The sequence below is a fragment of the Gasterosteus aculeatus genome, unplaced genomic scaffold (assembly GCF_964276395.1).
Source record: "Gasterosteus aculeatus unplaced genomic scaffold, fGasAcu3.hap1.1 HAP1_SCAFFOLD_56, whole genome shotgun sequence".
NCBI lineage: Eukaryota > Metazoa > Chordata > Actinopteri > Perciformes > Gasterosteidae > Gasterosteus > Gasterosteus aculeatus.
Window position 1 is genome coordinate 68596 of NW_027554911.1, and position 16080 is coordinate 84675.

Below are 16080 nucleotides of genomic sequence, written 5' to 3' on the forward strand. Positions count from 1 at the left end.
GTTGGGAAATCTCATGATATGAGGAGCCATCAAATGTACTGTCCAACAAGGGAAAAAAAGCACCAACTATAATTTACCAAGTAAATACCACATCCTTACCTAATTATGTGTGTTCCAGAATTGTTCACATGGCAGTCTACACATCAGCCACTTAGCCAGTATCTGATATTTGCGAAAAGTCGATTTTATTTTCAACATTGTGGGTTGTTGTGGCCGAGAGGTTAAGGCGATGGACTTGAAATCCATTGGGGTCTCCCCGCGCAGGTTCGAGTCCTGCCAGCAACGAAAATAGCTTTAGAGCGCTCTGGTCCAAGCAAAGAGTCATTTTTTGAGTCATTTTTTGATCTCCATACGTTAAAGTCCAACTTTGAAAGTCCAAATTCCCTTGGATTTTTATTTAAAGTGATGCATTCAGTCTTCCCAAGTTGGCTTTCTGCCAGTCATAGTAGGTTTTCCCTTGGAAACGTCCCCATTCATTCTTCTTTTCTCACATTTTTTCCTTTATATACGGAAAATAAAGCAATTTTTGCCAATTTTGCAGGGGATGTAGCTCAGTGGTAGAGCGCATGTATGAGGTCCTGGGTTCAATCCCCGGCATCTCCATTAGATATTATGCTGAAATTTAAAAGGTGTTTCTGCTAAGTTGTTGGGAAATCTGATGATATGAGGAGCCATCAAATGTACCGTCCAACAAGGGAAAAAAAGCACCAACTATAATTTACCAAGTAAATACCACACCCTTACCTAATTATGTGTGTTCCAGAATTGTTCACATGGCAGTCTACACATCAGCCACTTAGCCAGTATCTGATATTTGCGAAAAGTCGATTTTATTTTCAACATTGTGGGTTGTTGTGGCCGAGAGGTTAAGGCGATGGACTTGAAATCCATTGGGGTCTCCCCGCGCAGGTTCGAGTCCTGCCAGCAACGAAAATAGCTTTAGAGCGCTCTGGTCCGAGCAAAGAGTCATTTTTTGAGTCATTTTGTGATCTCCATACGTTAAAGTCCCACTTTGAAAGTCCAAATTCCCAAGGATTTTTATTTAAAGTGACGCATTCAGTCTTCCCAAGTTGGCTTTCTGCCAGTCATAGTAGGTTTTCGCTTGGAAACATCGGCATTCATTCTTTTTTTCTCACACTTCTTCCTTTATATACGGAAAACAAAGTAATTTTTGCCAATTTTGCAGGGGATGTAGCTCAGTGGTAGAGCGCATGCTTCGCATGTATGAGGTCCTGGGTTCAATCCCCAGCATCTCCATTAGATCCTATGCTCAAATTTAAAAGGTGTTTCTGCTAAGTTGTTGGGAAATCTCATGATATGAGGAGCCATCAAATGTACTGTCCAACAAGGGAAAAAAGGCACCAACTATAATTTACCAAGTAAATACCACACCCTTACCTAATTATGTGTGTTCCAGAATTGTTCACATGGCAGTCTACATATCAGCCACTTATCCAGTATTTGATATTTCCGAAAAGTTGATTTTAATTTCAACATTGTGGGTTGTTGTGGCCGAGAGGTTAAGGCGATGGACTTGAAATCCATTGGGGTCTCCCCGCGCAGGTTCGAGTCCTGCCAGCAACGAAAATAGCTTTAGAGCGCTCTGGTCCGAGCAAAGAGTCATTTTTTGAGTCATTTTGTGATCTCCATACGTTAAAGTCCCACTTTGAAAGTCCAAATTCCCAAGGATTTTTATTCAAAGTGACGCATTCAGTCTTCCCAAGTTGGCTTTCTGCCAGTCATAGTAGGTTTTCCCTTGGAAACATCGGCATTCATTCTTCTTTTCTCACACTTCTTCCTTTATATACGGAAAACAAAGTAATTTTTGCCAATTTTGCAGGGGATGTAGCTCAGTGGTAGAGCGCATGCTTCGCATGTATGAGGTCCTGGGTTCAATCCCCAGCATCTCCATTAGATATTATGCTGAAATTTAAAAGGTGTTTCTGCTAAGTTGTTGGGAAATCTCATGATATGAGGAGCCATCAAATGTACTGTCCAACAAGGGAAAAAAAGCACCAACTATAATTTACCAAGTAAATACCACATCCTTACCTAATTATGTGTGTTCCAGAATTGTTCACATGGCAGTCTACACATCAGCCACTTAGCCAGTATCTGATATTTGCGAAAAGTCGATTTTATTTTCAACATTGTGGGTTGTTGTGGCCGAGAGGTTAAGGCGATGGACTTGAAATCCATTGGGGTCTCCCCGCGCAGGTTCGAGTCCTGCCAGCAACGAAAATAGCTTTAGAGCGCTCTGGTCCAAGCAAAGAGTCATTTTTTGAGTCATTTTTTGATCTCCATACGTTAAAGTCCAACTTTGAAAGTCCAAATTCCCTTGGATTTTTATTTAAAGTGATGCATTCAGTCTTCCCAAGTTGGCTTTCTGCCAGTCATAGTAGGTTTTCGCTTGGAAACATCGGCATTCATTCTTTTTTTCTCACACTTCTTCCTTTATATACGGAAAACAAAGTAATTTTTGCCAATTTTGCAGGGGATGTAGCTCAGTGGTAGAGCGCATGCTTTGCATGTATGAGGTCCTGGGTTCAATCCCCAGCATCTCCATTAGATATTATGCTCAAAGTTAAAAGGTGTTTCTGCTAAGTTGTTGGGAAATCTCATGATATGAGGAGCCATCAAATGTACCGTCCAACAAGGGAAAAAAAGCACCAACTATAATTTACCAAGTAAATACCACACCCTTACCTAATTATGTGTGTTCCAGAATTGTTCACATGGCAGTCTACATATCAGCCACTTATCCAGTATCTGATATTTCCGAAAAGTTGATTTTATTTTCAACATTGTGGGTTGTTGTGGCCGAGAGGTTAAGGCGATGGACTTGAAATCCATTGGGGTCTCCCTGCGCAGGTTCGAGTCCTGCCAGCAACGAAAATAGCTTTAGAGCGCTCTGGTCCGAGCAAAGAGTCATTTTTTGAGTCATTTTGTGATCTCCATACGTTAAAGTCCCACTTTGAAAGTCCAAATTCCCAAGGATTTTTATTTAAAGTGACGCATTCAGTCTTCCCAAGTTGGCTTTCTGCCAGTCATAGTAGGTTTTCGCTTGGAAACATCGGCATTCATTCTTTTTTTCTCACACTTCTTCCTTTATATACGGAAAACAAAGTAATTTTTGCCAATTTTGCAGGGGATGTAGCTCAGTGGTAGAGCGCATGCTTCGCATGTATGAGGTCCTGGGTTCAATCCCCGGCATCTCCATTAGATATAATGCTCAAATTTAAAAGGTGTTTCTGCTAAGTTGTTGGGAAATCTGATGATATGAGGAGCCATCAAATGTACTGTCCAACAAGGGAAAAAAAGCACCAACTATAATTTACCAAGTAAATACCACATCCTTACCTAATTATGTGTGTTCCAGAATTGTTCACATGGCAGTCTATATATCAGCCACTTAGCCAGTATCTGATATTTGTGAAAAGTCGATTTTATTTTCAACATTGTGGGTTGTTGTGGCCGAGAGGTTAAGGCGATGGACTCGAAATCCATTGGGGTCTCCCCGCGCAGGTTCGAGTCCTGCCAGCAACGAAAATCACCTTTGAGCGCTCCGTTCCGAGCAAAGAGTAATTTTTGAGTCATTTTGTGATCTGCATACGTTAAAGTCCCACTTTGAAAGTCCAAATTCCCAAGGATTTTTATTTAAAGTGACGCATTCAGTCTTCCCAAGTTGGCTTTCTGCCAGTCATAGTAGGTTTTTCCTTGGAAACGTCCCCATTCATTCTTTTTTTCTCACACTTCTTCCTTTATATACGGAAAATAAAGCAATTTTTGCCAATTTTGCAGGGGATGTAGCTCAGTGGTAGAGCGCTCGCTTCGCATGTATGAGGTCCTGGGTTCAATCCCCAGCATCTCCATTAGATATTATGCTCAAAGTTAAAAGGTGTTTCTGCTAAGTTGTTGGGAAATCTCATGATATGAGGAGCCATCAAATGTACCGTCCAACAAGGGAAAAAAAGCACCAACTATAATTTACCAAGTAAATACCACACTCTTACCTAATTATGTGTGTTCCAGAATTGTTCACATGGCAGTCTACATATCAGCCACTTATCCAGTATTTGATATATCCGAAAAGTTGATTTTATTTTCAACATTGTGGGTTGTTGTGGCCGAGAGGTTAAGGCGATGGACTTGAAATCCATTGGGGTCTCCCCGCGCAGGTTCGAGTCCTGCCAGCAACGAAAATAGCTTTAGAGCGCTCTGGTCCGAGCAAAGAGTCATTTTTTGAGTCATTTTGTGATCTCCATACGTTAAAGTCCCACTTTGAAAGTCCAAATTCCCAAGGAATTTTATTTAAAGTGACGCATTCAGTCTTCCCAAGTTGGCTTTCTGCCAGTCATAGTAGGTTTTCGCTTGGAAACATCGGCATTCATTCTTTTTTTCTCACACTTCTTCCTTTATATACGGAAAACAAAGTAATTTTTGCCAATTTTGCAGGGGATGTAGCTCAGTGGTAGAGCGCATGCTTCGCATGTATGAGGTCCTGGGTTCAATCCCCGGCATCTCCATTAGATATTATGCTCAAATTTAAAAGGTGTTTCTGCTAAGTTGTTGGGAAATCTGATGATATGAGGAGCCATCAAATGTACCGTCCAACAAGGGAAAAAAAGCACCAACTATAATTTACCAAGTAAATACCACACCCTTACCTAATTATGTGTGTTCCAGAATTGTTCACATGGCAGTCTACACATCAGCCACTTAGCCAGTATCTGATATTTGCGAAAAGTCGATTTTATTTTCAACATTGTGGGTTGTTGTGGCCGAGAGGTTAAGGCGATGGACTTGAAATCCATTGGGGTCTCCCCGCGCAGGTTCGAGTCCTGCCAGCAACGAATTTCACTTTAGAGCGCTCTGGTCTGAGCAAAGAGTCATTTTTTGAGTCATTTTGTGATCTCCATACGTTAAAGTCCCACTTTGAAAGTCCAAATTCCCAAGGAATTTTATTTAAAGTGACGCATTCAGTCTTCCCAAGTTGGCTTTCTGCCAGTCATAGTAGGTTTTCGCTTGGAAACATCGGCATTCATTCTTTTTTTCTCACACTTCTTCCTTTATATACGGAAAACAAAGTAATTTTTGCCAATTTTGCAGGGGATGTAGCTCAGTGGTAGAGCCCATGCTTCGCATGTATGAGGTCCTGGGTTCAATCCCCAGCATCTCCATTAGATATTATGCTCAAATTTAAAAGGTGTTTCTGCTAAGTTGTTGGGAAATCTTATGATATGAGGAGCCATCAAATGTACCGTCCAACAAGGGAAAAAAAGCACCAACTATAATTTACCAAGTAAATACCACACCCTTACCTAATTATGTGTGTTCCAGAATTGTTCACATGGCAGTCTACACATCAGCCACTTAGCCAGTATCTGATATTTGCGAAAAGTCGATTTTATTTTCAACATTGTGGGTTGTTGTGGCCGAGAGGTTAAGGCGATGGACTTGAAATCCATTGGGGTCTCCCCGCGCAGGTTCGAGTCCTGCCAGCAACGAATTTCACTTTAGAGCGCTCTGGTCCGAGCAAAGAGTCATTTTTTGAGTCATTTTGTGATCTCCATACGTTAAAGTCCAACTTTGAAAGTCCAAATTCCCTTGGATTTTTATTTAAAGTGATGCATTCAGTCTTCCCAAGTTGGCTTTCTGCCAGTCATAGTAGGTTTTCCCTTGGAAACGTCCCCATTCATTCTTCTTTTCTCACACTTTTTCCTTTATATACGGAAAATAAAGCAATTTTTGCCAATTTTGCAGGGGATGTAGCTCAGTGGTAGAGCGCATGCTTCGCATGTATGAGGTCCTGGGTTCAAACCCCAGCATCTCCATTAGATATTATGCTCAAAGTTAAAAGGTGTTTCTGCTAAGTTGTTGGGAAATCTCATGATATGAGGAGCCATCAAATGTACCGTCCAACAAGGGAAAAAAAGCACTAACTATAATTTACCAAGTAAATACCACACCCTTACCTAATTATGTGTGTTCCAGAACTGTTCACATGGCAGTCTACATATCAGCCACTTATCCAGTATCTGATATTTCCGAAAAGTTGATTTTATTTTCAACATTGTGGGTTGTTGTGGCCGAGAGGTTAAGGCGATGGACTTGAAATCCATTGGGGTCTCCCCGCGCAGGTTCGAGTCCTGCCAGCAACGAAAATAGCTTTAGAGCGCTCTGGTCCGAGCAAAGAGTCATTTTTTGAGTCATTTTTTAATCTCCACACGTCAAAGTCCAGCTTTGAAAGTCCAAATTCCCAAGGATTTTTATTTAAAGTGATGCATTCAGTCTTCCCAAGTTGGCTTTCTGCCAGTCATAGTAGGTTTTCCCTTGGAAACGTCCTCATTCATTCTTCTTTTCTCACACTTTTTCCTTTATATACGGAAAATAAAGCAATTTTTGCCAATTTTGCAGGGGATGTAGCTCAGTGGTAGAGCGCATGTATGAGGTCCTGGGTTCAATCCCCGGCATCTCCATTAGATATTATGCTGAAATTTAAAAGGTGTTTCTGCTAAGTTGTTGGGAAATCTGATGATATGAGGAGCCATCAAATGTACCGTCCAACAAGGGAAAAAAAGCACCAACTATAATTTACCAAGTAAATACCACATCCTTACCTAATTATGTGTGTTCCAGAATTGTTCACATGGCAGTCTATATATCAGCCACTTAGCCAGTATCTGATATTTGTGAAAAGTCGATTTTATTTTCAACATTGTGGCCGAGAGGTTAAGGCGATGGACTTGAAATCCTTTGGGGTCTCCCCGCACAGGTTCGAGTCCTGCCAGCAACGAAAATAGCTTTAGAGCGCTCTGGTCCAAGCAAAGAGTCATTTTTTGAGTCATTTTTTGATCTCCATACGTTAAAGTCCAGCTTTGAAAGTCCAAATTCCCTTGGATTTTTATTTAAAGTGATGCATTCAGTCTTCCCAAGTTGGCTTTCTGCCAGTCATAGTAGGTTTTCCCTTGGAAACGTCCCCATTCATTCTTCTTTTCTCACACTTTTTCCTTTATATACGGAAAATAAAGCAATTTTTGCCAATTTTGCAGGGGATGTAGCTCAGTGGTAGAGCGCATGCTTCGCATGTATGAGGTCCTGGGTTCAATCCCCAGCATCTCCATTAGATATTATGCTGAAATTTAAAAGGTGTTTCTGCTAAGTTGTTGGGAAATCTGATGATATGAGGAGCCATCAAATGTACCGTCCAACAAGGGAAAAAAAGCACCAACTATAATTTACCAAGTAAATACCACATCCTTACCTAATTATGTGTGTTCCAGAATTCTTCACATGGCAGTCTATATATCAGCCACTTAGCCAGTATCTGATATTTGTGAAAAGTCGATTTTATTTTCAACATTGTGGGTTGTTGTGGCCGAGAGGTTAAGGCGATGGACTCGAAATCCATTGGGGTCTCCCCGCGCAGGTTCGAGTCCTGCCAGCAACGAAAATCACCTTAGAGCGCTCCGTTCCGAGCAAAGAGTAATTTTTGAGTCATTTTTTGATCTCCACACGTCAAAGTCCAACTTTGAAAGTCCAAATTCCCAAGGATTTTTATTTAAAGTGATGCATTCAGTCTTCCCAAGTTGGCTTTCTGCCAGTCATAGTAGGTTTTCGCTTGGAAACATCGGCATTCATTCTTTTTTTCTCACACTTCTTCCGTTATATACGGAAAACAAAGTAATTTTTGCCAATTTTGCAGGGGATGTAGCTCAGTGGTAGAGCGCATGCTTCGCATGTATGAGGTCCTGGGTTCAATCCCCAGCATCTCCATTAGATATTATGCTCAAATTTAAAAGGTGTTTCTGCTAAGTTGTTGGGAAATCTCATGATATGAGGAGCCATCAAATGTACTGTCCAACAAGGGAAAAAAAGCACCAACTATAATTTACCAAGTAAATACCACATCCTTACCTAATTATGTGTGTTCCAGAATTGTTCACATGGCAGTCTATATATCAGCCACTTAGCCAGTATCTGATATTTGTGAAAAGTCGATTTTATTTTCAACATTGTGGGTTGTTGTGGCCGAGAGGTTAAGGCGATGGACTCGAAATCCATTGGGGTCTCCCCGCGCAGGTTCGAGTCCTGCCAGCAACGAAAATAGCTTTAGAGCGCTCTGGTCCGAGCAAAGAGTCATTTTTTGAGTCATTTTGTGATCTCCATACGTTAAAGTCCCACTTTGAAAGTCCAAATTCCCAAGGATTTTTATTTAAAGTGACGCATTCAGTCTTCCCAAGTTGGCTTTCTGCCAGTCATAGTAGGTTTTCGCTTGGAAACATCGGCATTCATTCATTTTTTCTCACACTTCTTCCTTTATATACGGAAAACAAAGTAATTTTTGCTAATTTTGCAGGGGATGTAGCTCAGTGGTAGAGCGCATGCTTTGCATGTATGAGGTCCTGGGTTCAATCCCCAGCATCTCCATTAGATATTATGCTCAAATTTAAAAGGTGTTTCTGCTAAGTTGTTGGGAAATCTCATGATATGAGGAGCCATCAAATGTACTGTCCAACAAGGAAAAAAAAGCACCAACTATAATTTACCAGGTAAATACCACACCCTTACCTAATTATGTGTGTTCCAGAATTGTTCACATGGCAGTCTACACATCAGCCACTTAGCCAGTATCTGATATTTGCGAAAAGTCGATTTTATTTTCAACATTGTGGGTTGTTGTGGCCGAGAGGTTAAGGCGATGGACTTGAAATCCATTGGGGTCTCCCCGCGCAGGTTCGAGTCCTGCCAGCAACGAAATTCACTTTAGAGCGCTCTGGTCTGAGCAAAGAGTCATTTTGTGATCTCCATACGTTAAAGTCCCACTTTGAAAGTCCAAATTCCCAAGGATTTTCATTTAAAGTGACGCATTCAGTCTTCCCAAGTTGGCTTTCTGCCAGTCATAGTAGGTTTTCCCTTGGAAACGTCCCCATTCATTCTTCTTTTCTCACACTTTTCCCTTTATATACGGAAAACAAAGTAATTTTTGTCAATTTTGCAGGGGATGTAGCTCAGTGGTAGAGCGCATGCTTTGCATGTATGAGGTCCTGGGTTCAATCCCCAGCATCTCCATTAGATATTATGCTCAAATTTAAAAGGTGTTTTTGCTAAGTTGTTGGGAAATCTCATGATATGAGGAGCCATCAAATGTACCGTCCAACAAGGGAAAAAAAGCACCAACTATAATTTACCAAGTAAATACCACACCCTTACCTAATTATGTGTGTTCCAGAATTGTTCACATGGCAGTCTACACATCAGCCACTTAGCCAGTATCTGATATTTGCGAAAAGTCGATTTTATTTTCAACATTGTGGGTTGTTGTGGCCGAGAGGTTAAGGCGATGGACTTGAAATCCATTGGGGTCTCCCCACGCAGTTTCGAGTCCTGCCAGCAACGAAATTCACTTTAGAGGGCTCTGGTCTGAGCAAAGAGTCATTTTTTGAGTCATTTTGTGATCTCCATACGTTAAAGTCCCACTTTGAAAGTCCAAATTCCCAAGGATTTTTATTTAAAGTGACGCATTCAGTCTTCCCAAGTTGGCTGTCTGCCAGTCATAGTAGGTTTTCCCTTGGAAACGTCCCCATTCATTCTTCTTTTCTCACACTTTTCCCTTTATATACGGAAAACAAAGTAATTTTTGCCAATTTTGCAGGGGATGTAGCTCAGTGGTAGAGCGCATGCTTTGCATGTATGAGGTCCTGGGTTCAATCCCCAGCATCTCCATTAGATATTATGCTCAAATTTAAAAGGTGTTTCTGCTAAGTTGTTGGGAAATCTCATGATATGAGGAGCCATCAAATGTACTGTCCAACAAGGGAAAAAAAGCACCAACTATAATTTACCAGGTAAATACCACACCCTTACCTAATTATGTGTGTTCCAGAATTGTTCACATGGCAGTCTACACATCAGCCACTTAGCCAGTATCTGATATTTGCGAAAAGTCGATTTTATTTTCAACATTGTGGGTTGTTGTGGCCGAGAGGTTAAGGCGATGGACTTGAAATCCATTGGGGTCTCCCCGCGCAGGTTCGAGTCCTGCCAGCAACGAAATTCACTTTAGAGCGCTCTGGTCCGAGCAAAGAGTCATTTTTTGAGTCATTTTGTGATCTCCATACGTTAAAGTCCCACTTTGAAAGTCCAAATTCCCAAGGATTTTTATTTAAAGTGACGCATTCAGTCTTCCCAAGTTGGCTTTCTGCCAGTCATAGTAGGTTTTCCCTTGGAAACGTCCCCATTCATTCTTCTTTTTTCACACTTTTTCCTTTATATACGGAAAATAAAGCAATTTTTGCCAATTTTGCAGGGGATGTAGCTCAGTGGTAGAGCGCATGCTTCGCATGTATGAGGTCCTGGGTTCAATCCCCAGCATCTCCATTAGATATTATGCTCAAAGTTAAAAGGTGTTTCTGCTAAGTTGTTGGGAAATCTCATGATATGAGGAGCCATCAAATGTACCGTCCAACAAGGGAAAAAAGCACCAACTATAATTTACCAAGTAAATACCACACCCTTACCTAATTATGTGTGTTCCAGAATTGTTCACATGGCAGTCTACATATCAGCCACTTATCCAGTATCTGATATTTCCGAAAAGTCGATTTTATTTTCAACATTTTGGGTTGTTGTGGCCGAGAGGGTAAGGCGATGGACTCGAAATCCATTGGGGTCTCCCCGCGCAGGTTCGAGTCCTGCCAGCAACGAAATTCTCCTTACAGCGCTCCGTTCCCAGCAAAGACTAATTTTTGAGTCATTTTGTGATCTCCATACGTTAAAGTCCCACTTTGAAAGTCCAAATTCCCAAGGATTTTTATTTAAAGTGACGCATTCAGTCTTCCCAGGTTGGCTGTCTGCCAGTCATAGTAGGTTTTCCCTTGGAAACGTCCCCATTCATTCTTTTTTTCTCACACTTTTCCCTTTATATACGGAAAACAAAGTAATTTTTGCCAATTTTGCAGGGGATGTAGCTCAGTGGTAGAGCGCATGCTTTGCATGTATGAGGTCCTGGGTTCAATCCCCAGCATCTCCATTAGATATTATGCTCAAATTTAAAAGGTGTTTCTGCTAAGTTGTTGGGAAATCTCATGATATGAGGAGCCATCAAATGTACTGTCCAACAAGGGAAAAAAGCACCAACTATAATTTACCAGGTAAATACCACACACTTACCTAATTATGTGTGTTCCAGAATTGTTCACATGGCAGTCTACACATCAGCCACTTAGCCAGTATCTGATATTTGCGAAAAGTCGATTTTATTTTCAACATTGTGGGTTGTTGTGGCCGAGAGGTTAAGGCGATGGACTTGAAATCCATTGGGGTCTCCCCGCGCAGGTTCGAGTCCTGCCAGCAACGAAATTCACTTTAGAGCACTCTGGTCCGAGCAAAGAGTCATTTTTTGAGTCATTTTGTGATCTCCATACGTTAAAGTCCCACTTTGAAAGTCCAAATTCCCAAGGATTTTTATTTAAAGTGACGCATTCAGTCTTCCCAAGTTGGCTTTCTGCCAGTCATAGTAGGTTTTCCCTTGGAAACGTCCCCATTCATTCTTCTTTTTTCACACTTTTTCCTTTATATACGGAAAATAAAGCAATTTTTGCCAATTTTGCAGGGGATGTAGCTCAGTGGTAGAGCGCATGCTTCGCATGTATGAGGTCCTGGGTTCAATCCCCAGCATCTCCATTAGATATTATGCTCAAAGTTAAAAGGTGTTTCTGCTAAGTTGTTGGGAAATCTCATGATATGAGGAGCCATCAAATGTACCGTCCAACAAGGGAAAAAAGCACCAACTATAATTTACCAAGTAAATACCACACCCTTACCTAATTATGTGTGTTCCAGAATTGTTCACATGGCAGTCTACATATCAGCCACTTATCCAGTATCTGATATTTCCGAAAAGTCGATTTTATTTTCAACATTTTGGGTTGTTGTGGCCGAGAGGGTAAGGCGATGGACTCGAAATCCATTGGGGTCTCCCCGCGCAGGTTCGAGTCCTGCCAGCAACGAAATTCTCCTTACAGCGCTCCGTTCCCAGCAAAGACTAATTTTTGAGTCATTTTTTGATCTCCACACGTCAAAGTCTAGCTTTGAAAGTCCAAATTCCCAAGGATTTTTATTTAAAGTGATGCATTCAGTCTTCCCAAGTTGGCTTTCTGCCAGTCATAGTAGGTTTTCGCTTGGAAACATCGGCATTCATTCTTTTTTTCTCACACTTCTTCCTTTATATACGGAAAACAAAGTAATTTTTGCCAATTTTGCAGGGGATGTAGCTCAGTGGTAGAGCGCATGCTTCGCATGTATGAGGTCCTGGGTTCAATCCCCAGCATCTCCATTAGATATTATGCTCAAATTTAAAAGGTGTTTCTGCTAAGTTGTTGGGAAATCTTATGATATGAGGAGCCATCAAATGTACCGTCCAACAAGGGAAAAAAAGCACCAACTATAATTTACCAAGTAAATACCACACCTTTACCTAATTATGTGTGTTCCAGAATTGTTCACATGGCAGTCTACATATCAGCCACTTATCCAGTATCTGATATTTCCGAAAAGTCGATTTTATTTTCAACATTGTGGGTTGTTGTGGCCGAGAGGTTAAGGCGATGGACTTGAAATCCATTGGGGTCTCCCCGCGCAGGTTCGAGTCCTGCCAGCAACGAAAATAGCTTTAGAGCGCTCTGGTCCAAGCAAAGAGTCATTTTTGAGTCATTTTTTGATCTCCATACGTTAAAGTCCAACTTTGAAAGTCCAAATTCCCAAGGATTTTTATTTAAAGTGATGCATTCAGTCTTCCCAAGTTGGCTTTCTGCCAGTCATAGTAGGTTTTCGCTTGGAAACATCGGCATTCATTCTTTTTTTCTCACACTTCTTCCTTTATATACGGAAAACAAAGTAATTTTTGCCAATTTTGCAGGGGATGTAGCTCAGTGGTAGAGCGCATGCTTCGCATGTATGAGGTCCTGGGTTCAATCCCCAGCATCTCCATTAGATATTATGCTCAAAGTTAAAAGGTGTTTCTGCTAAGTTGTTGGGAAATCTCATGATATGAGGAGCCATCAAATGTACTGTCCAACAAGGGAAAAAAAGCACCAACTATAATTTACCAGGTAAATACCACACCCTTACCTAATTATGTGTGTTCCAGAATTGTTCACATGGCAGTCTACACATCAGCCACTTAGCCAGTATCTGATATTTGCGAAAAGTCGATTTTATTTTCAACATTGTGGGTTGTTGTGGCCGAGAGGTTAAGGCGATGGACTTGAAATCCATTGGGGTCTCCCCGCGCAGGTTCGAGTCCTGCCAGCAACGAAATTCACTTTAGAGCGCTCTGGTCCGAGCAAAGAGTAATTTTTTGAGTCATTTTGTGATCTCCATACGTTAAAGTCCCACTTTGAAAGTCCAAATTCCCAAGGATTTTTATTTAAAGTGACGCATTCAGTCTTCCCAAGTTGGCTTTCTGCCAGTCATAGTAGGTTTTCCCTTGGAAACGTCCCCATTCATTCTTCTTTTTTCACACTTTTTCCTTTATATACGGAAAATAAAGCAATTTTTGCCAATTTTGCAGGGGATGTAGCTCAGTGGTAGAGCGCATGCTTCGCATGTATGAGGTCCTGGGTTCAATCCCCAGCATCTCCATTAGATATTATGCTCAAAGTTAAAAGGTGTTTCTGCTAAGTTGTTGGGAAATCTCATGATATGAGGAGCCATCAAATGTACCGTCCAACAAGGGAAAAAAGCACCAACTATAATTTACCAAGTAAATACCACACCCTTACCTAATTATGTGTGTTCCAGAATTGTTCACATGGCAGTCTACATATCAGCCACTTATCCAGTATCTGATATTTCCGAAAAGTCGATTTTATTTTCAACATTTTGGGTTGTTGTGGCCGAGAGGGTAAGGCGATGGACTCGAAATCCATTGGGGTCTCCCCGCGCAGGTTCGAGTCCTGCCAGCAACGAAATTCTCCTTACAGCGCTCCGTTCCCAGCAAAGACTAATTTTTGAGTCATTTTGTGATCTCCATACGTTAAAGTCCCACTTTGAAAGTCCAAATTCCCAAGGATTTTTATTTAAAGTGACGCATTCAGTCTTCCCAAGTTGGCTGTCTGCCAGTCATAGTAGGTTTTCCCTTGGAAACGTCCCCATTCATTCTTTTTTTCTCACACTTTTCCCTTTATATACGGAAAACAAAGTAATTTTTGGCAATTTTGCAGGGGATGTAGCTCAGTGGTAGAGCGCATGCTTTGCATGTATGAGGTCATGGGTTCAATCCCCAGCATCTCCATTAGATATTATGCTCAAATTTAAAAGGTGTTTCTGCTAAGTTGTTGGGAAATCTCATGATATGAGGAGCCATCAAATGTACTGTCCAACAAGGGAAAAAAGCACCAACTATAATTTACCAGGTAAATACCACACACTTACCTAATTATGTGTGTTCCAGAATTGTTCACATGGCAGTCTACACATCAGCCACTTAGCCAGTATCTGATATTTGCGAAAAGTCGATTTTATTTTCAACATTGTGGGTTGTTGTGGCCGAGAGGTTAAGGCGATGGACTTGAAATCCATTGGGGTCTCCCCGCGCAGGTTCGAGTCCTGCCAGCAACGAAATTCACTTTAGAGCACTCTGGTCCGAGCAAAGAGTCATTTATTGAGTCATTTTGTGATCTCCATACGTTAAAGTCCCACTTTGAAAGTCCAAATTCCCAAGGATTTTTATTTAAAGTGACGCATTCAGTCTTCCCAAGTTGGCTTTCTGCCAGTCATAGTAGGTTTTCCCTTGGAAACGTCCCCATTCATTCTTCTTTTTTCACACGTTTTCCTTTATATACGGAAAATAAAGCAATTTTTGCCAATTTTGCAGGGGATGTAGCTCAGTGGTAGAGCGCATGCTTCGCATGTATAAGGTCCTGGGTTCAATCCCCAGCATCTCCATTAGATATTATGCTCAAAGTTAAAAGGTGTTTCTGCTAAGTTGTTGGGAAATCTCATGATATGAGGAGCCATCAAATGTACCGTCCAACAAGGGAAAAAAGCACCAACTATAATTTACCAAGTAAATACCACACCCTTACCTAATTATGTGTGTTCCAGAATTGTTCACATGGCAGTCTACATATCAGCCACTTATCCAGTATCTGATATTTCCGAAAAGTCGATTTTATTTTCAACATTTTGGGTTGTTGTGGCCGAGAGGGTAAGGCGATGGACTCGAAATCCATTGGGGTCTCCCCGCGCAGGTTCGAGTCCTGCCAGCAACGAAATTCTCCTTACAGCGCTCCGTTCCCAGCAAAGACTAATTTTTGAGTCATTTTTTGATCTCCACACGTCAAAGTCTAGCTTTGAAAGTCCAAATTCCCAAGGATTTTTATTTAAAGTGATGCATTCAGTCTTCCCAAGTTGGCTTTCTGCCAGTCATAGTACGTTTTCCCTTGGAAACGTCCCCATTCATTCTTTTTTTCTCACACTTTTCCCTTTATATACGGAAAACAAAGTAATTTTTGCCAATTTTGCAGGGGATGTAGCTCAGTGGTAGAGCGCATGCTTTGCATGTATGAGGTCCTGGGTTCAATCCCCAGCATCTCCATTAGATATTATGCTCAAATTTAAAAGGTGTTTCTGCTAAGTTGTTGGGAAATCTCATGATATGAGGAGCCATCAAATGTACTGTCCAACAAGGGAAAAAAGCACCAACTATAATTTACCAGGTAAATACCACACACTTACCTAATTATGTGTGTTCCAGAATTGTTCACATGGCAGTCTACACATCAGCCACTTAGCCAGTATCTGATATTTGCGAAAAGTCGATTTTATTTTCAACATTGTGGGTTGTTGTGGCCGAGAGGTTAAGGCGATGGACTTGAAATCCATTGGGGTCTCCCCGCGCAGGTTCGAGTCCTGCCAGCAACGAAATTCACTTTAGAGCACTCTGGTCCGAGCAAAGAGTCATTTTTTGAGTCATTTTGTGATCTCCATACGTTAAAGTCCCACTTTGAAAGTCCAAATTCCCAAGGATTTTTATTTAAAGTGACGCATTCAGTCTTCCCAAGTTGGCTTTCTGCC

The 16080-nt window shown here is 41.3% G+C and overlaps 46 non-coding genes across 46 annotated transcripts; all 46 read left to right on the forward strand.

Moving 5' to 3' along the window:
- Positions 1-203: 203 nt before the first annotated feature.
- trnas-uga (transfer RNA serine (anticodon UGA)) lies at positions 204-285 on the forward strand. The gene has a single exon. It is a non-coding gene; the product is annotated as a tRNA-Ser (tRNA).
- A 563-nt stretch (positions 286-848) lies between these two features.
- Positions 849-930, forward strand: trnas-uga (transfer RNA serine (anticodon UGA)). The gene has a single exon. It is a non-coding gene; the product is annotated as a tRNA-Ser (tRNA).
- A 255-nt stretch (positions 931-1185) lies between these two features.
- trnaa-cgc (transfer RNA alanine (anticodon CGC)) lies at positions 1186-1257 on the forward strand. Its single transcript has one exon. It is a non-coding gene; the product is annotated as a tRNA-Ala (tRNA).
- A 245-nt stretch (positions 1258-1502) lies between these two features.
- On the forward strand, positions 1503-1584 carry trnas-uga (transfer RNA serine (anticodon UGA)). Its single transcript has one exon. It is a non-coding gene; the product is annotated as a tRNA-Ser (tRNA).
- Positions 1585-1839: 255 nt separating this feature from the next.
- On the forward strand, positions 1840-1911 carry trnaa-cgc (transfer RNA alanine (anticodon CGC)). Its single transcript has one exon. It is a non-coding gene; the product is annotated as a tRNA-Ala (tRNA).
- Positions 1912-2156: 245 nt separating this feature from the next.
- On the forward strand, positions 2157-2238 carry trnas-uga (transfer RNA serine (anticodon UGA)). The gene has a single exon. It is a non-coding gene; the product is annotated as a tRNA-Ser (tRNA).
- Positions 2239-2493: 255 nt separating this feature from the next.
- trnaa-ugc (transfer RNA alanine (anticodon UGC)) lies at positions 2494-2565 on the forward strand. The gene has a single exon. It is a non-coding gene; the product is annotated as a tRNA-Ala (tRNA).
- Positions 2566-2810: 245 nt separating this feature from the next.
- On the forward strand, positions 2811-2892 carry trnas-uga (transfer RNA serine (anticodon UGA)). Its single transcript has one exon. It is a non-coding gene; the product is annotated as a tRNA-Ser (tRNA).
- Positions 2893-3147: 255 nt separating this feature from the next.
- Positions 3148-3219, forward strand: trnaa-cgc (transfer RNA alanine (anticodon CGC)). The gene has a single exon. It is a non-coding gene; the product is annotated as a tRNA-Ala (tRNA).
- Positions 3220-3464: 245 nt separating this feature from the next.
- On the forward strand, positions 3465-3546 carry trnas-cga (transfer RNA serine (anticodon CGA)). The gene has a single exon. It is a non-coding gene; the product is annotated as a tRNA-Ser (tRNA).
- A 254-nt stretch (positions 3547-3800) lies between these two features.
- Positions 3801-3872, forward strand: trnaa-cgc (transfer RNA alanine (anticodon CGC)). Its single transcript has one exon. It is a non-coding gene; the product is annotated as a tRNA-Ala (tRNA).
- A 245-nt stretch (positions 3873-4117) lies between these two features.
- Positions 4118-4199, forward strand: trnas-uga (transfer RNA serine (anticodon UGA)). Its single transcript has one exon. It is a non-coding gene; the product is annotated as a tRNA-Ser (tRNA).
- Positions 4200-4454: 255 nt separating this feature from the next.
- On the forward strand, positions 4455-4526 carry trnaa-cgc (transfer RNA alanine (anticodon CGC)). Its single transcript has one exon. It is a non-coding gene; the product is annotated as a tRNA-Ala (tRNA).
- A 245-nt stretch (positions 4527-4771) lies between these two features.
- Positions 4772-4853, forward strand: trnas-uga (transfer RNA serine (anticodon UGA)). Its single transcript has one exon. It is a non-coding gene; the product is annotated as a tRNA-Ser (tRNA).
- Positions 4854-5108: 255 nt separating this feature from the next.
- Positions 5109-5180, forward strand: trnaa-cgc (transfer RNA alanine (anticodon CGC)). Its single transcript has one exon. It is a non-coding gene; the product is annotated as a tRNA-Ala (tRNA).
- A 245-nt stretch (positions 5181-5425) lies between these two features.
- Positions 5426-5507, forward strand: trnas-uga (transfer RNA serine (anticodon UGA)). The gene has a single exon. It is a non-coding gene; the product is annotated as a tRNA-Ser (tRNA).
- Positions 5508-5762: 255 nt separating this feature from the next.
- Positions 5763-5834, forward strand: trnaa-cgc (transfer RNA alanine (anticodon CGC)). The gene has a single exon. It is a non-coding gene; the product is annotated as a tRNA-Ala (tRNA).
- A 245-nt stretch (positions 5835-6079) lies between these two features.
- On the forward strand, positions 6080-6161 carry trnas-uga (transfer RNA serine (anticodon UGA)). Its single transcript has one exon. It is a non-coding gene; the product is annotated as a tRNA-Ser (tRNA).
- An 890-nt stretch (positions 6162-7051) lies between these two features.
- trnaa-cgc (transfer RNA alanine (anticodon CGC)) lies at positions 7052-7123 on the forward strand. The gene has a single exon. It is a non-coding gene; the product is annotated as a tRNA-Ala (tRNA).
- A 245-nt stretch (positions 7124-7368) lies between these two features.
- On the forward strand, positions 7369-7450 carry trnas-cga (transfer RNA serine (anticodon CGA)). Its single transcript has one exon. It is a non-coding gene; the product is annotated as a tRNA-Ser (tRNA).
- A 254-nt stretch (positions 7451-7704) lies between these two features.
- trnaa-cgc (transfer RNA alanine (anticodon CGC)) lies at positions 7705-7776 on the forward strand. The gene has a single exon. It is a non-coding gene; the product is annotated as a tRNA-Ala (tRNA).
- Positions 7777-8021: 245 nt separating this feature from the next.
- Positions 8022-8103, forward strand: trnas-cga (transfer RNA serine (anticodon CGA)). The gene has a single exon. It is a non-coding gene; the product is annotated as a tRNA-Ser (tRNA).
- A 255-nt stretch (positions 8104-8358) lies between these two features.
- Positions 8359-8430, forward strand: trnaa-ugc (transfer RNA alanine (anticodon UGC)). Its single transcript has one exon. It is a non-coding gene; the product is annotated as a tRNA-Ala (tRNA).
- Positions 8431-8675: 245 nt separating this feature from the next.
- trnas-uga (transfer RNA serine (anticodon UGA)) lies at positions 8676-8757 on the forward strand. Its single transcript has one exon. It is a non-coding gene; the product is annotated as a tRNA-Ser (tRNA).
- A 243-nt stretch (positions 8758-9000) lies between these two features.
- trnaa-ugc (transfer RNA alanine (anticodon UGC)) lies at positions 9001-9072 on the forward strand. Its single transcript has one exon. It is a non-coding gene; the product is annotated as a tRNA-Ala (tRNA).
- Positions 9073-9317: 245 nt separating this feature from the next.
- Positions 9318-9399, forward strand: trnas-uga (transfer RNA serine (anticodon UGA)). Its single transcript has one exon. It is a non-coding gene; the product is annotated as a tRNA-Ser (tRNA).
- A 255-nt stretch (positions 9400-9654) lies between these two features.
- Positions 9655-9726, forward strand: trnaa-ugc (transfer RNA alanine (anticodon UGC)). Its single transcript has one exon. It is a non-coding gene; the product is annotated as a tRNA-Ala (tRNA).
- A 245-nt stretch (positions 9727-9971) lies between these two features.
- Positions 9972-10053, forward strand: trnas-uga (transfer RNA serine (anticodon UGA)). The gene has a single exon. It is a non-coding gene; the product is annotated as a tRNA-Ser (tRNA).
- A 255-nt stretch (positions 10054-10308) lies between these two features.
- trnaa-cgc (transfer RNA alanine (anticodon CGC)) lies at positions 10309-10380 on the forward strand. The gene has a single exon. It is a non-coding gene; the product is annotated as a tRNA-Ala (tRNA).
- Positions 10381-10624: 244 nt separating this feature from the next.
- On the forward strand, positions 10625-10706 carry trnas-cga (transfer RNA serine (anticodon CGA)). Its single transcript has one exon. It is a non-coding gene; the product is annotated as a tRNA-Ser (tRNA).
- Positions 10707-10960: 254 nt separating this feature from the next.
- On the forward strand, positions 10961-11032 carry trnaa-ugc (transfer RNA alanine (anticodon UGC)). The gene has a single exon. It is a non-coding gene; the product is annotated as a tRNA-Ala (tRNA).
- Positions 11033-11276: 244 nt separating this feature from the next.
- trnas-uga (transfer RNA serine (anticodon UGA)) lies at positions 11277-11358 on the forward strand. Its single transcript has one exon. It is a non-coding gene; the product is annotated as a tRNA-Ser (tRNA).
- Positions 11359-11613: 255 nt separating this feature from the next.
- On the forward strand, positions 11614-11685 carry trnaa-cgc (transfer RNA alanine (anticodon CGC)). The gene has a single exon. It is a non-coding gene; the product is annotated as a tRNA-Ala (tRNA).
- Positions 11686-11929: 244 nt separating this feature from the next.
- trnas-cga (transfer RNA serine (anticodon CGA)) lies at positions 11930-12011 on the forward strand. The gene has a single exon. It is a non-coding gene; the product is annotated as a tRNA-Ser (tRNA).
- Positions 12012-12265: 254 nt separating this feature from the next.
- Positions 12266-12337, forward strand: trnaa-cgc (transfer RNA alanine (anticodon CGC)). Its single transcript has one exon. It is a non-coding gene; the product is annotated as a tRNA-Ala (tRNA).
- A 245-nt stretch (positions 12338-12582) lies between these two features.
- Positions 12583-12664, forward strand: trnas-uga (transfer RNA serine (anticodon UGA)). The gene has a single exon. It is a non-coding gene; the product is annotated as a tRNA-Ser (tRNA).
- A 254-nt stretch (positions 12665-12918) lies between these two features.
- Positions 12919-12990, forward strand: trnaa-cgc (transfer RNA alanine (anticodon CGC)). Its single transcript has one exon. It is a non-coding gene; the product is annotated as a tRNA-Ala (tRNA).
- A 245-nt stretch (positions 12991-13235) lies between these two features.
- Positions 13236-13317, forward strand: trnas-uga (transfer RNA serine (anticodon UGA)). Its single transcript has one exon. It is a non-coding gene; the product is annotated as a tRNA-Ser (tRNA).
- A 255-nt stretch (positions 13318-13572) lies between these two features.
- trnaa-cgc (transfer RNA alanine (anticodon CGC)) lies at positions 13573-13644 on the forward strand. Its single transcript has one exon. It is a non-coding gene; the product is annotated as a tRNA-Ala (tRNA).
- Positions 13645-13888: 244 nt separating this feature from the next.
- Positions 13889-13970, forward strand: trnas-cga (transfer RNA serine (anticodon CGA)). The gene has a single exon. It is a non-coding gene; the product is annotated as a tRNA-Ser (tRNA).
- A 254-nt stretch (positions 13971-14224) lies between these two features.
- trnaa-ugc (transfer RNA alanine (anticodon UGC)) lies at positions 14225-14296 on the forward strand. The gene has a single exon. It is a non-coding gene; the product is annotated as a tRNA-Ala (tRNA).
- A 244-nt stretch (positions 14297-14540) lies between these two features.
- Positions 14541-14622, forward strand: trnas-uga (transfer RNA serine (anticodon UGA)). The gene has a single exon. It is a non-coding gene; the product is annotated as a tRNA-Ser (tRNA).
- Positions 14623-14877: 255 nt separating this feature from the next.
- trnaa-cgc (transfer RNA alanine (anticodon CGC)) lies at positions 14878-14949 on the forward strand. Its single transcript has one exon. It is a non-coding gene; the product is annotated as a tRNA-Ala (tRNA).
- Positions 14950-15193: 244 nt separating this feature from the next.
- Positions 15194-15275, forward strand: trnas-cga (transfer RNA serine (anticodon CGA)). The gene has a single exon. It is a non-coding gene; the product is annotated as a tRNA-Ser (tRNA).
- A 254-nt stretch (positions 15276-15529) lies between these two features.
- Positions 15530-15601, forward strand: trnaa-ugc (transfer RNA alanine (anticodon UGC)). Its single transcript has one exon. It is a non-coding gene; the product is annotated as a tRNA-Ala (tRNA).
- Positions 15602-15845: 244 nt separating this feature from the next.
- On the forward strand, positions 15846-15927 carry trnas-uga (transfer RNA serine (anticodon UGA)). The gene has a single exon. It is a non-coding gene; the product is annotated as a tRNA-Ser (tRNA).
- Positions 15928-16080: the final 153 nt, after the last annotated feature.